Genomic DNA, 15,765 nt, shown 5'->3' with positions numbered 1-15,765 from the left:
TATATACTCACTTTTGCCTTGAAGGTATATATTTTGACTTGGTCTCCGGTTGATATCACGAACCTATCCATATATAATATATCAATATATTTTTATTTTAAACAATCGTCACATATATATACTTATAATACTTTTTATGTCTTCTTAGTCCGTAGTTAGTAATTTAATTTTAATGGTTCATTTTTAGGTGTTTTAATAATTAAATAAAACCCCCATCGAAATAAATAAAACCCCCATCGTATTCGTATTGGTCGGGATTAATCTTGACCCACGGTACCGGTGTTGTCAAATGACGTGTTGCGTACATAAAGTACCGGTGTTGTCAAATGACGTGTTGCGTACAATCATGGGATCTTATGATTAATCTTCTCGTATTGTTTACGGGTGATCCTGAAATATATAAAATTAAATTATGAGTACATATATATAAAATATCATGTTATTTTAAAAAGGTGTGATTTATTTAATTTTTCTCCAATTATTTTCGTGGCTAAACTAATCTTGGATATCCGATTTTGTTTTGGTCATAGTTTCTTCGTTACAACTCCGTTTTCGTTGGTTCAACTTGCCACTTCCTTGGATCGAGTCATTCTTTAAGAATATGAACTGTAAATACCTTAGTTTGTATTCGAAATCACAGATCATAGGTCAAACTTTGGTGAAACTTATGAAGTTAATCATTTTCCATCATGTAAACAACCTTAAATGATTATTTTTCTAAAAATACTTATACTTTGAGTTAAATCATGAAATTTTTATGTGTTATCATATTCATAGTAAATATCATTTTCTAGAAAATAAACCTCCAATTCAAGGTTCAAGATAGTTTTTAATTATCCAATCCAAAACAGCCCCCGGTTGCACTCCGACGTCGTAAAAACAGTTTTTAAGGTGTTCTTTGAAAAACCAAGTTATACCTTGTTAAATTAGAATATATTTATGATATATTACAGGTCTTGAAGTATTTTAAAAGTTAAGTTAGAAGGATCTATTTAGTTTGCAAACAAGTTTGAAAACATTCAAACTATGTTCTTGTTGTTAAAATTTTATACCATAAAATAAGATAACTATATATATATAAATCGAATAAGGTTATGAACAAAGTTACTACCTCAAGTTACTTGGACAAGGTTGCTGTAAAAGAGAAGTAAAAACCTAGAACCAAAAGAGTGATGGAGTTGAATGGAAGATTGGAAGCAACTTAAGACATAAACTTGAAATGAAAGTAGTATTTTGTAGTGTTTTGTTTGATCTTGATATGGTGGTTTTTAGGGTGATTCTTGAGAGGATTTTTGCTGGATTACTTAGGGATACATGAGACTTGAAAGTGTGCGTTCCTAGCTAGAAAAAATGATGTAGCAAAGTTTGAAGATGGAGGGTACTCTTATGGTGGTGGTGGCGTGAAAATGGGAAGACAAGAACAAAATTTCATGTTGTTATTTTGTGCAATTTGTCATACTAACTTCCAATCTCTAATTACCCTATACTTAAGGCATGAACAAGGACTGGTTGGTGGTGATTTGATGTGTATATACTAATAGTAAATACGTATAGAAGCTAGGTATGTTACGAGTACATATACTCTAAATATACGTATAGAAATCTTGTGAAAACGGAACGAGGATTCAAATATAGTATCTTTTGTGAATATACTTATATTGTTTTATGTATTTAAGTCCTTAAAAAGTGATTAAATACATTACATATAAGATATATGTATAAACATTATAGGTTATAAGTATTTATATCAAAAAACGTTACTTAAAGTTATCGTTTTGAAAACTTAAGTTAGTAGTTTCAAAATATACTTATAACTTATTGTTATTAATACAAAATGAGATATTAAAACATCCTTAGATCATGTTAAATATGTATATATACATATATATACACAAACGTATAATTATCATATGTTATATAGTTCGTGATATCATCGGTCAAACTAGACGGTCAAACGTTGTGTAAATCTCTTTTCAAAAAAAAAACATAAGTCTCAACAATTTGGGTTGCTTATCATGTTGGTAAGGTTTAATTTATGTAAATATTAATCTTATAAGTATAGAACGATCGAAAGAGTGCGGGTCATTACATTTTGTTTTAAACGACAATCTTTTTCTATATGCCCAATGAAATGTCCCGTTCTTATTGATTAAAAACGTTCCATATTAATTGATTTCGTTGCGAGGTTTTGACCTCTATATGAGACGTTTTTTTCAAAGACTGCATTCATTTTTAAAACAAACCATAACCTTTATTTCATAAATAAAGGTTTTAAAAGCTTTACGTAGATTATCAAAAAAATGATAATCTAAAATATCCTGTTTACACACGACCATTACATAATGGTTTACAATACAAATATGTTACATCGAAATCAGTTTCTTGAATGCAGTTTTTACACAATATCATACAAACATGGACTCCAAATCTTGTCCTTATTTTAGTATGCAATAGCGGAAGTTCTTAGTATTCACCTGAGAATAAACATGCTTTAAACGTCAACAAAAATGTTGGTGAGTTATAGGTTTAACCTATATATATCAAATCTTAACAATAGACCACAAGATTTCATATTTCAATACACATCCCATACATAGAGATAAAAATCAATCATATGGTGAACACCTGGTAACCGACATTAACAAGATGCATATATAAGAATATCCCCATCATTCCGGGACACCCTTCGGATATGATATAAATTTCGAAGTACTAAAGCATCTGGTACTTTGGATGGGGTTTGTTAGGCCCAATAGATCTATCTTTGGATTCGCGTCAATTAAGGTGTCTGTTCCCTAATTCTTAGATTACCAGACTTAATAAAAAGGGGCATATTCGATTTCGATAATTCAACCATAGAATATAGTTTCACGTACTTGTGTCTATTTTGTAAATCATTTATAAAACTTGGATGTATTCTCATCCCAAAAATATTAGATTTTAAAAGTGGGACTATAACTCACTTTCACAGATTTTTACTTCGTCGGGAAGTAAGACTTGGCCACTGGTCGATTCACGAACCTATAACAATATATACATATATATCAAAGTATGTTCAAAATATATTTACAATACTTTTAATACATTTTGATGTTTTAAGTTTATTAAGTCAGCTGTCCTCGTTAGTAACCTACAACTAGTTGTCCACAGTTAGATGTACAGAAATAAATTGATATATATTATCTTGAATCAATCCACGACCCAGTGTATACATATCTCAGTATTGATCACAACTCAAACTATATATATTTTGGAATCAACCTCAACCCTGTATAGCTAACTCCAACATTCACATATAGAGTGTCTATGGTTGTTCCGAAATATATATAGATGTGTCGACATGATAGGTTAAAACATTGTATACGTGTCTATGGTATCTCAAGATTACATAATATACAATACAAGTTGATTAAGTTATGGTTGGAATAGATTTGTTACCAATTTTCACGTAGCTAAAATGAGTAGTTTTTACCAATTTTGTTTTGCTCGCCATTTCTTCGTTTCTAATCCGTTTTGAGTGATTTAAGTGGCCACGATTTCGTATTGAACTTGACTTTATGAAACTAAACAGAAAAGGTATAGGTTTATAGTTAGAAATACAAGTTACAAGTCGTTTTTGAAAGAGGTAGTCATTTCTGTCGAAAGAACGACATCTTGATGACTGTTTTGAAAAACATACTTTCACTTTGAGTTTAACCATGATTTTTGGATATGGTTTCATGTTCATAAGAAAAATCATTTTTCCAGAAGTATAGCTTTTAAATCAAAGTTATTCTTAGCTTTTAATTATCCCAACCAAAACAGCCCCCGGTTTTACTACGACGGCGTATATCCAGTTTTATGGTGTTTATCGTGTTTCCGGGTTTTAAATCATTAAGTTAGCATATCATATAGATATAGAACATGTGTTTAGTTGATTTTAAAAGTCTAGTTAGAAGGATTAACTTTATTTGCGAACAAGTTTAGAATTAACTAAACTATGTTATAGTGATTACAAGTTTATAACGTTGAATAAGACAGTTTTTTATGTATGAATCGAATGATATTATGAACATCATTACTACCTCAAGTTCCTTGGATAAACCTACTGGAAATGAGAAAAATGGATCTAGCTTCAAAGGATCCTTGGATGGCTTGAAAGTTCTTGAAGCAGAATCATGACACGAAAACAATTTCAAGTAAGATTTCCACTCGAAATAAGATTGTTATAGTTATAGAAATTGAATTAAAGTTTGAATATGATTATTACCTTGTATTAGAAATATAACCTACTGTAAGTAACAAAGGTTTCTTGATCTTGGATGATTACTTGGAATGGATTTAGAAAACTTGGAAGTAAACTTGCAATCTTGGAAGTATTCTTGATTTTATGAAACTAGAACTTTTGGAATTTATGAAGAACACTTAGAACTTGAGAGAGATCAATTAGATGAAGAAAATTGAAGAATGAAAGTGTTTGTCAGTGTTTTTGGTCGTTGGTGTATGGATTAGACATAAAGGATATGTAATTTTGTTTTCATGTAAATAAGTCATGAATGATTACTCATATTTTTGTAATTTTATGAGATATTTCATGCTAGTTGCCAAATGGTGATTCCCACATGTGTTAGGTGACTCACATGGGCTGCTAAGAGCTGATCATTGGAGTGTATATACCAATAGGACATACATCTAAAAGCTGTGTATTGTATGAGTACGAATACGGGTGCATACGAGTAGATTTGTTGATGAAACTGAACGAGGAAGTAATTGTAAGCATTTTTGTTAAGTAGAAGCATTTTGATAAGTGTCTTAAAGTCTTTCAAAAGTGTATGAATACATATTAAAACACTACATGTATATACATTTTAACTGAGTCGTTAAGTCATCGTTAGTCGTTACATGTAAATGTTGTTTTGAAACCTTTAGGTTAACGCTCTTGTTAAATGTTGTTAACCCAATGTTTATAATATCAAATGAGATTTTAAATTATTATATTATCATGATATTATGATGTACAAATATCTCTTAATATGATCTATATACATTAAATGTCGTTACAACGATAATCGTTACATATATGTCTCGTTTCAAAATCATTAAGTTAGTAGTCTTATTTTTACATATGTAGTTCATTGTCAATACACTTAATGATATATTTACTTATCATTTAACATAATTAACCAAGTGTATCAATATCTTAATATGATTCATATGTACCTAGTAAGACGTTATAACGATAATCGTTATATATATCGTTTTCGAGTTTCTTAATTTAATAGTCTCATTTTTATGTATATAACTCATTGTTAAAATACCTAATGAGATACATACTTATAATAAAATCATGTTAACTATATATATAACCATATATATGTCATCGTATAGTTTTTACAAGTTTTAACGTTCGTGAATCACCGGTCAACTTGGGTGGTCATTTGTCTATATGAAACCTATTTCAATTAATCAAGTCTTAATAAGTTTGATTGCTTAACATGTTGGAAACACTTAATCATGTAAATATAAATTTCATTTAATATATATAAACATGGAAAAGTTCGGGTCACTACAGTACCTACCCGTTAAATAAATTTCGTCCCGAAATTTTAAGCTGTTGAAAGTGTTGACGAATCTTCTAGAAATAGATGCGGGTATTTCTTCTTTATCTGATCTTCACGCTCCCAGGTGAACTTGGGTCCTCTACGAGCATTCCATCGAACCTTAACAATAGGTATCTTGTTTTGTTTAAGTCTCTTAACCTCACGATCCATTATTTCGACGGGTTCTTCAATGAATTGAAGTTTTTCATTGATTTGGATTTCGTCCAACGGAATAGTGAGATCTTCTTTAGCAAAACATTTCTTCAAATTTGAGACGTGAAAAGTGTTATGTACAGCCGCGAGTTGTTGAGGTAGCTCCAGTTGGTAAGCTACTGGTCCGACACGATCTATAATCTTGAATGGTCCAATGTACCTTGGATTTAGTTTCCCCCGTTTACCAAATCGAACAACGCCTTTCCAAGGTGAAACCTTAAGCATGACCATTTCTCCAAATTCAAACTCTATATCTTTTCTTTTACTGTCCGCGTAGCTCTTTTGTCGACTCTGGGCGGTTTTCAATCTTTGTTGAATTTGGATGATTTTCTCGGTAGTTTCTTGTATTATCTCCGGACCCGTAATCTGTCTATCCCCCGCTTCATTCCAACAAATCGGAGACCTGCACTTTCTACCATAAAGTGCCTCAAACGGCGCCATCTCAATACTAGAATGATAACTGTTGTTGTAGGAAAATTCTGCTAACGGTAGGTGTCGATCCCAACTGTTTCCGAAATCAATAACACATGTTCGTAGCATGTCTTCAAGCGTTTGTATCATCCTTTCGCTCTGCCCATCAGTTTGTGGATGATAAGCAGTACTCATGTCTAGACGAGTTCCTAATGCTTGCTGTAATGTCTGCCAGAATCTTGAAATAAATCTGCCATCCCAATCAGAGATAATAGAGATTGGTATTCCATGTCTGGAGACGACTTCCTTCAAATACAATCGTGCAACTTATCTATCTTGTCATCTTCTCTTATTGGAAGGAAGTGTGCTGATTTAGTGAGACGATCAACTATTACCCAAATAGTATCAAAACCACTTGCAGTCCTTGGTAATTTAGTGATGAAATCCATGGTAATGTTTTCCCATTTCCATTCCGGAATTTCGGGTTGTTGAAGTAGACCTGATGGTTTCTGATGCTCAGCTTTGACCTTAGAACACGTCAAACATTCTCCTACGTATTTAGCAACATCGACTTTCATACCCGGCCACCAAAAATGTTTCTTGAGATCCTTGTACATCTTCCCCGTTCCAGGATGTATTGAGTATCTGGTTTTATGAGCTTCTCTAAGTACCATTTCACTCATATCTCCAAATTTTGGTACCCAAATCCTTTCAGCCCTATACCGGGTTCCGTCTTCCCGAATATTAAGATGCTTCTCCGATCCTTTGGGTATTTCATCCTTTAAATTTTCCTCTTTTAAAACTCCTTGTTGCGCCTCCTTTATTTGAGTAGTAAGGTTATTGTGAATCATTATATTCATAGATTTTACTCGAATGGGTTCTATGTCCTTCCTGCCCAAGGCGTTAGCTACCACATTTGCCTTCCCCGGGTGGTAACGAATCCCAAAGTCGCAATCATTCAACAATTCAATCCACCTACGCTGCCTCATATTCAGTTGTTTCTGATTAAATATGTGTTGAAGACTTTTGTGGTCGGTATATATAATACTTTTGACCCCATATAAGTAGTGCCTCCAAGTCTTTAATGCAAAAACAACCGCGCCTAATTCCAAATCATGCGTCGTATAATTTTGTTCGTGAATCTTCAATTGTCTAGAAGCATCAGCAATCACCTTCGTTCGTTGCATTAATACACAACCGAGACCTTGCTTTGATGCGTCACAATAAATCAAAAAAGCATCATTCCCTTCAGGCAATGACAATATAGGTGCCGTAGTTAGCTTTTTCTTCAATAACTGAAACGCTTTCTCTTGTTCATCCTTCCATTCAAATTTCTTCCCTTTATGCGTTAATGCAGTCAAGGGTTTTGCTATTATGGAAAAGTCTTGGATGAACCTTATGTAGTGAAATGTCCCGTTCTTATTGATTATAAACGTTCCATATTAATTGATTTCGTTGCGAGGTTTTGACCTCTATATGAGACGTTTTTCAAAGACTGCATTCATTTTTAAAACAAACCATAACCTTTATTTCATAAATAAAGGTTTAAAAAGCTTTACGTAGATTATCAAATAATGATAATCTAAAATATCCTGTTTACACACGACCATTACATAATGGTTTACAATACAAATATGTTACATCGAAATCAGTTTCTTGAATGCAGTTTTTACACAATATCATACAAACATGGACTCCAAATCTTGTCCTTATTTTAGTATGCAACAGCGGAAGCTCTTAGTATTCACCTGAGAATAAACATGCTTTAAACGTCAACAAAAATGTTGGTGAGTTATAGGTTTAACCTATATATATCAAATCGTAACAATAGACCACAAGATTCCATATTTCAATACACATCCCATACATAGAGATAAAAATCATTGATATGGTGAACACCTGGTAACCGACATTAACAAGATGCATATATATAAGAATATCCCCATCATTCCGGGACACCCTTCGGATATGATATAAATTTCGAAGTACCAAAGCATCCGGTACTTTGGATGGGATTTGTTAGGCCCAATAGATCTATCTTTAGGATTCGCGTCAATTAGGGTGTCTGTTCCCTAATTCTTAGATTACCAGACTTAATAAAAAGGGGCATATTCGATTTCGATAATTCAACCATAGAATGTAGTTTCACGTACTTGTGTCTATTTTGTAAATCATTTATAAAACCTGCATGTATTCTCATCCCAAAAATATTAGATTTAAAAGTGGGACTATAACTCACTTTCACAGATTTTTACTTCGTCGGGAAGTAAGACTTGGCCACTGGTTGATTCACGAACCTATAACAATATATACATATATATTAAAGTATGTTCAAAATATATTTACAACACTTTTTATATATTTTGATGTTTTAAGTTTATTAAGTCAGCTGTCCTCGTTAGTAACCTACAAGTAGTTGTCCACAGTTAGATGTACATAAATAAATCGATAAATATTATCTTGAATCAATCCACGACCCAGTGTATACGTATCTCAATATTGATCACAACTCAAACTATATATATTTTAGAATCAACCTCAAACCTGTATAGCTAACTCCAACATTCACATATAGAGTGTCTATGGTTGTTCCGAAATATATATAGATGTGTCGACATGATAGGTCGAAACATTGTATACGTGTCTATGGTATCTCAAGATTACATAATATACAATACAAGTTGATTAAGTTATGGTTGGAATAGATTTGTTACCAATTTTCACGTAGCTAAAATGAGAAAAATTATCCAATCTTGTTTTACCCATAACTTCTTCATTTTAAATCCGTTTTGAGTGAATAAAATTGCTATGGTTTCATATTGAACTCTATTTTATGAATCTAAAAATAAAAAGAATAGGTTTATAGTCGTAAAAATAAGTTACAAGTCGTTTTTGTAAAGGTAGTCATTTCAGTCGAAAGAACGATGTCTAGATGACCATTTTAGAAAACATACTTCCACTTTGAGTTTAACCATAATTTTTGGATATAGTTTCATGTTCATAATAAAAATCATTTTCCCAGAATAACAACTTTTAAATCAAAGTTTATCATAGTTTTTAATTAACTAACCCAAAACAGCTCGCGGTTTTACTACGACGGCGTAAATCCGGTTTTACGGTGTTTTTCGTGTTTTCAGGTTTTAAATCATTAAGTTAGCATATCATATAGATATAGAACATGTATTTAGTTGATTTTAAAAGTCAAGTTAGAAGGATTAACTTTTATTTGCGAACAAGTTTAGAATTAACTAAACTATGTTCTAGTGATTACAAGTTTAAACCTTCGAATAAGATAGCTTTATATGTATGAATCGAATGATGTTATGAACATCATTACTACCTAAAGTTCCTTGGATAAACCTACTGGAAATGAGAAAAATAGATCTAGCTTCAAAGGATCCTTGGATGGCTTGAAAGTTCTTGAAGCAGAATCATGACACGAAAACAATTTCAAGTAAGATTTCCACTCGAAATAAGATTGTTATAGTTATAGAAATTGAATTAAAGTTTGAATATGATTATTACCTTGTATTAGAAAGATAACCTACTGTAAGTAACAAAGGTTTCTTGATCTTGGATGATTACTTGGAATGGATTTAGAAAACTTGGAAGTAAACTTGCAATCTTGGAAGTATTCTTGATTTTATGAAACTAGAACTTTTGGAATTTATGAAGAACACTTAGAACTTGAAGATAGAACTTGAGAGAGATCAATTAGATGAAGAAAATTGAAGAATGTTAGCCACTTTTTCTAAATCATGAAGTCCTATATTCGGATACATTGAGTCAAAATAATTTCTTAACCCGTTGCGTAAAATAGCATTTGGGTTCCCCGCAATATATGCGTCAAAGTAAACACATCGTAACTTATGGGTTTCCCAATGTGATATCCCCCATCTTTCAAACGAAAGTCTCTTATAAACCAAGACATTCTTGGAACGTTCTTCGAATGTCTTACAAACTGATTTCGCCTTAAATAGTTGTGCCGAGGAATTCTGACCGACTCTAGACAAGATTTCATCAATTATGTCTCCGGGTAGGTCTCTTAAAATATTGGGTTGTCTATCCATTTTGTGTTTTTAAACTGTAAAATAGACAAGAGTTAGATTCATAAAAAAAAATTACTTATTAATACAAGCAATTTTTACATATATCATAAAGCATAAGCACACTATATTACATATATTACACCACACGAATACAACTATCTTATTCCGACTCGCTCGTTTCTTCTTCTTCAGTTTTGGTTCGTTTTGCCAAGTTTCTAGGGATATATGATGTTCCCCTAATACGAGCCGTCGTTTTCCACATTGGTTTAGAAAAACCTGGTGGTTTAGAGGTTCCCGGGTCATTGTTACAACTTAAAGGCTTCGGGGGTTGACGATACATATAAAGTTCATCGGGGTTGGAATTAGATTTCTCTATTTTTATGCCCGTTCCCTTATTATTTTCTTTTGCCTTTTTAAATTCAGTTGGGGTAATTTCTATAACATCATCGGAATTCTCGTCGGAATCCGATTCATCGGAGAATTGGTAATCCTCCCAATATTTTGCTTCCTTGGTGGAAACACCATTGACCATAATTAACCTTGGTCGGTTGGTTGAGGATTTTCTTTTACTTAACCGTTTTATTATTTCCCCCACCGGTTCTATTTCCTCCTCCGGTTCCTCCTCTTCCGGTTCTGATTCTTCTTCCGGTTCCGACTCTTCTTCCGGTTCCTCTTCGGGAACTTGTGAATCAGTCCACGAATCATTCCAATTTACATTTGACTCTTCATTATTATTAGGTGAGTCAATGGGACTTGTTCTAGAGGTAGACATCTATCACATAATATCAAACGCGTTAAGAGATTAATATATCACATAATATTCACATGTTAAAAATATATAGTTTCCAACAAAATTTGTTAAGCAATCATTTTTCAAGTAAATGCGGTCGAAGTCCAGACTCACTAATGCATCCTAACAAACTCGATAAGACACACTAATGCAAAATTCTGGTTCTCTAAGACCAACGCTCGGATACCAACTGAAATGTCCTGTTCTTATTGACTAAAAACATTCCATATTAATTGATTTCGTTACGAGGTTTTGACCTCTATATGAGACGTTTTTCAAAGACTGCATTCATTTTTAAAACAGACCATAACCTTTATTTCATAAATAAAGGTTTAAAAAGCTTTACGTAGATTATCAAATAATGATAATCTAAAATATCCTGTTTACACACGACCATTACATAATGGTTTACAATACAAATATGTTACATCGAAATCAGTTTCTTGAATGCAGTTTTTACACAATATCATACAAACATGGACTCCAAATCTTGTCCTTATTTTAGTATGCAACAGCGGAAGCTGTTAGTATTCACCTGAGAATAAACATGCTTTAAACGTCAACAAAAATGTTGGTGAGTTATAGGTTTAACCTATATATATCAAATCGTAACAATAGACCACAAGATTTCATATTTCAATACACATCCCATACATAGAGATAAAAATCATTCATATGGTGAACACCTGGTAACCGACATTAACAAGATGCATATATAAGAATATCCCCATCATTTCGGGACACCCTTCGGATATGATATAAATTTTGAAGTACTAAAGCATCCGGTACTTTGGATGGGATTTGTTAGGCCCAATAGATCTATCCTTACGATTCGCGTCAATTAGGGTGTCCGTTCCCTAATTCTTAGATTACTAGACTTAATAAAAAGGGGCATATTCGATTTCGATAATTCAACCATAGAATGTAGTTTCACGTACTTGTGTCTATTTTGTAAATCATTTATAAAACCTGCATGTATTCTCATCCCAAAAATATTAGATTTTAAAAGTGGGACTATAACTCACTTTCACAGATTTTTACTTCGTCGGGAAGTAAGACTTGGCCACTGGTTGATTCACGAACCTATAACAATATATACATATATATCAAAGTATGTTCAAAATATATTTACAACACCTTTAATATATTTTGATGTTTTAAGTTTATTAAGTCAGCTGTCCTCGTTAGTAACCTACAACTAGTTGTCCACAGTTAGATGTACAGAAATAAATCGATAAATATTATCTTGAATCAATCCACGACCCAGTGTATACGTATCTCAGTATTGATCACAACTCAAACTATATATATTTTGGAATCAACCTCAACCCTGTATAACTAACTCCAACATTCACATATAGAGTGTCTATGGTTGTTCCGAAATATATATAGATGTGTCGACATGATAGGTCGAAACATTGTATACGTGTCTATGGTATCTCAAGATTACATAATATACAATACAAGTTGATTAAGTTATGGTTGGAATAGATTTGTTACCAATTTTCACGTAGCTAAAATGAGAAAAATTATCCAATCTTGTTTTACCCATAACTTCTTCATTTTAAATCCGTTTTGAGTGAATCAAATTGCTATGGTTTCATATTGAACTCTATTTTATGAATCTAAACATAAAAAGAATAGGTTTATTGTCATAAAAATAAGTTACAAGTCATTTTTGTAAAGGTAGTCATTTCAGTCGAAAGAACGATGTCTAGATGACCATTTTAGAAAACATACTTCCACTTTGAGTTTAACCATAATTTTTGGATATAGTTTCATGTTCATAATAAAAATCATTTTCCCAGAATAACAACTTTTAAATCAAAGTTTATCATAGTTTTTAATTAACTAACCCAAAACAGCCCGCGGTGTTACTACGGCGGCGTAAATCCGGTTTTACGGTATTTTTCGTGTTTTCAGGTTTTAAATCATTAAGTTAGCATATCATATAGATATAGAACATGTGTTTAGTTGATTTTAATAGTCAAGTTAGAAGGATTAACTTTTATTTGCGAACAAGTTTAGAATTAACTAAACTATGTTCTAGTGATTACAAGTTTAAACCTTCGAATAAGATAGCTTTATATGTATGAATCGAATGATGTTATGAACATAATTACTACCTCAAGTTCCTTGGATAAACCTACTGGAAATGAGAAAAATAGATCTAGCTTCAAAGGATCCTTGGATGGCTTGAAAGTTCTTGAAGCAGAATCATGACACGAAAACAATTTCAAGTAAGATTTCCACTCGAAATAAGATTGTTATAGTTATAGAAATTGAATTAAAGTTTGAATATGATTATTACCTTGTATTAGAAAGATAACCTACTGTAAGTAACAAAGGTTTCTTGATCTTGGATGATTACTTGGAATGGATTTAGAAAACTTGGAAGTAAACTTGCAATCTTGGAAGTATTCTTGATTTTATGAAACTAGAACTTTTGGAATTTATGAAGAACACTTAGAACTTGAAGATAGAACTTGAGAGAGATCAATTAGATGGAGAAAATTGAAGAATGAAAGTTTTTGTAGGTGTTTTTGGTCGTTGGTGTATGGATTAGATATAAAGGATATGTAATTTTGTTTTCATGTAAATAAGTCATGAATGATTACTCATATTTTTGTAATTTTATGAGATATTTTATGCTAGTTGCCAAATGATGGTTCCCACATGTGTTAGGTGACTCACATGAGCTGCTAAGAGCTGATCATTGGAGTGTATATACCAATAGTACATACATCTAAAAGCTGTGTATTGTACGAGTACGAATACGGGTGCATACGAGTAGAATTGTTGATGAAACTGAACGAGGATGTAATTGTAAGCATTTTTGTTAAGTAGAAGTATTTTGATAAGTGTCTTGAAGTCTTTCAAAAGTGTATGAATACATATTAAAACTCTACATGTATATACATTTTAACTGAGTCGTTAAGTCATCGTTAGTCGTTACATGTAAATGTTGTTTTGAAACCTTTAGGTTAACGATCTTGTTGAATGTTGTTAACCCATTGTTTATTATAACAAATGAGATGTTAAATTGTTATATTATCATGATATTATGATATATAATATATCTTAGTATGATATATATACAGTTAAATGTCGTTACAACGATAATCGTTACATATATGTCTCGTTTCGAAATCATTAAGTTAGTAGTCTTATTTTTACATATGTATTTCATTGTTAATACACTTAATAATATATTTACTTATCATTTAACATAATAAATCAAGTGTATCAATATCTTAATATGATTCATATGTACCTAGTAAGACGTTGTTATAACGATAATCGTTATATATATCGTTTTCGAGTTTCTTAAATTAATAGTCTCATTTTTATGTATATAACTCTTTGTTAAAATACCCAATGAGATACATACTTATAATAAAATCATGTTAACTATATATATAACCATATATATGTCATCGTATAGTTTTTACAAGTTTTAACGTTCGTGAATCACCGGTCAATTTGGGTGGTCAATTGTCTATATGAAACCTATTTCAATTAATCAAGTCTTAACAAGTTTGATTGCTTAACATGTTGGAAACACTTAATCATGTAAATAACAATTTCATTTAATATATATATAAACATGAAAAAGTTCAGGTCACTACATGTAGTAACCAGCTAGTCCTAAAAACTGGCATATGTGTTTCGGAGTTTTTGGGGTTTCCCACTTTTCAACAGTTTCTATCTTTGCCGGATCCACCTTAATACCTTCTTTGTTCACTATGTGACTGAGGAATTGAACTTCTTCCAACCAAAATGCACACTTTGAAAATTTAGCGTACAATTCTTCCTTCCTCAATACTTCTAACACCTTTCTCAAATGTTCACCGTGTTCTTGGTCATTCTTTGAGTAAATAAGTATGTCATCAATGAAAACAATGACAAACTTGTCAAGGTATGGTCCACACACTCGGTTCATAAGGTCCATGAACACAGCTGATGCATTAGTTAAACCAAACGGCATGACCATAAACTCGTAATGACCGTAACGTGTTCTGAAAGCAGTCTTTGGAATATCATCTTCTTTCACCTGCATTTGATGATACCCGGAACATAAGTCAATCTTTGAATAAACAGACGAGCCTTGTAGTTGATCAAATAAGTCGTCGATTCTCGGTAGTGGGTAGCGGTTCTTGATGGTAAGTTTATTCAACTCTCGGTAGTCGATACACAACCTGAATGTACCATCTTTCTTCTTGACAAACAAAACAGGAGCTTCCCACGGTGATGTGCTTGGTTGAATGAAACCACGCTCTAAAAGTTCTTGCAATTGGCTTTGCAGTTCTTTCATCTCGCTGGGTGCGAGTCTGTAAGGAGCACGAGCTATTGGTGCAGCTCCTGGTACAAGATCTATTTGAAATTCAACGGATCGATGTGGGGGTAATCCCGATAATTCTTTCGGAAATACATCGGGAAATTCTTTTGCGACGGGAACATCATTGATGCTCTTTTCTTCAGTTTGTACTTTCTCGACGTGTGCTAGAACAGCATAGCAACCTTTTCTTATTAGTTTTTGTGCCTTCAAATTACTAATAAGATGTAGCTTCATGTTGCCCTTTTCTCCGTACACCATTAAGGGTTTTCCTTTTTCTCGTATAATGCGAATTTCATTTTTGTAACAAACGATCTCTGCTTTCACTTCTTTCAACCAGTCCATACCGATTATCACATCAAAACTCCCTAACTCTACTGGTATCAA

The sequence above is a fragment of the Rutidosis leptorrhynchoides genome, chromosome 2 (assembly GCF_046630445.1).
Source record: "Rutidosis leptorrhynchoides isolate AG116_Rl617_1_P2 chromosome 2, CSIRO_AGI_Rlap_v1, whole genome shotgun sequence".
NCBI classification, from domain to species: Eukaryota; Viridiplantae; Streptophyta; class Magnoliopsida; order Asterales; family Asteraceae; genus Rutidosis; species Rutidosis leptorrhynchoides.
The sequence above is the reverse complement of the archived record's forward strand: the minus strand, read 5'-3'. Positions refer to the sequence as shown.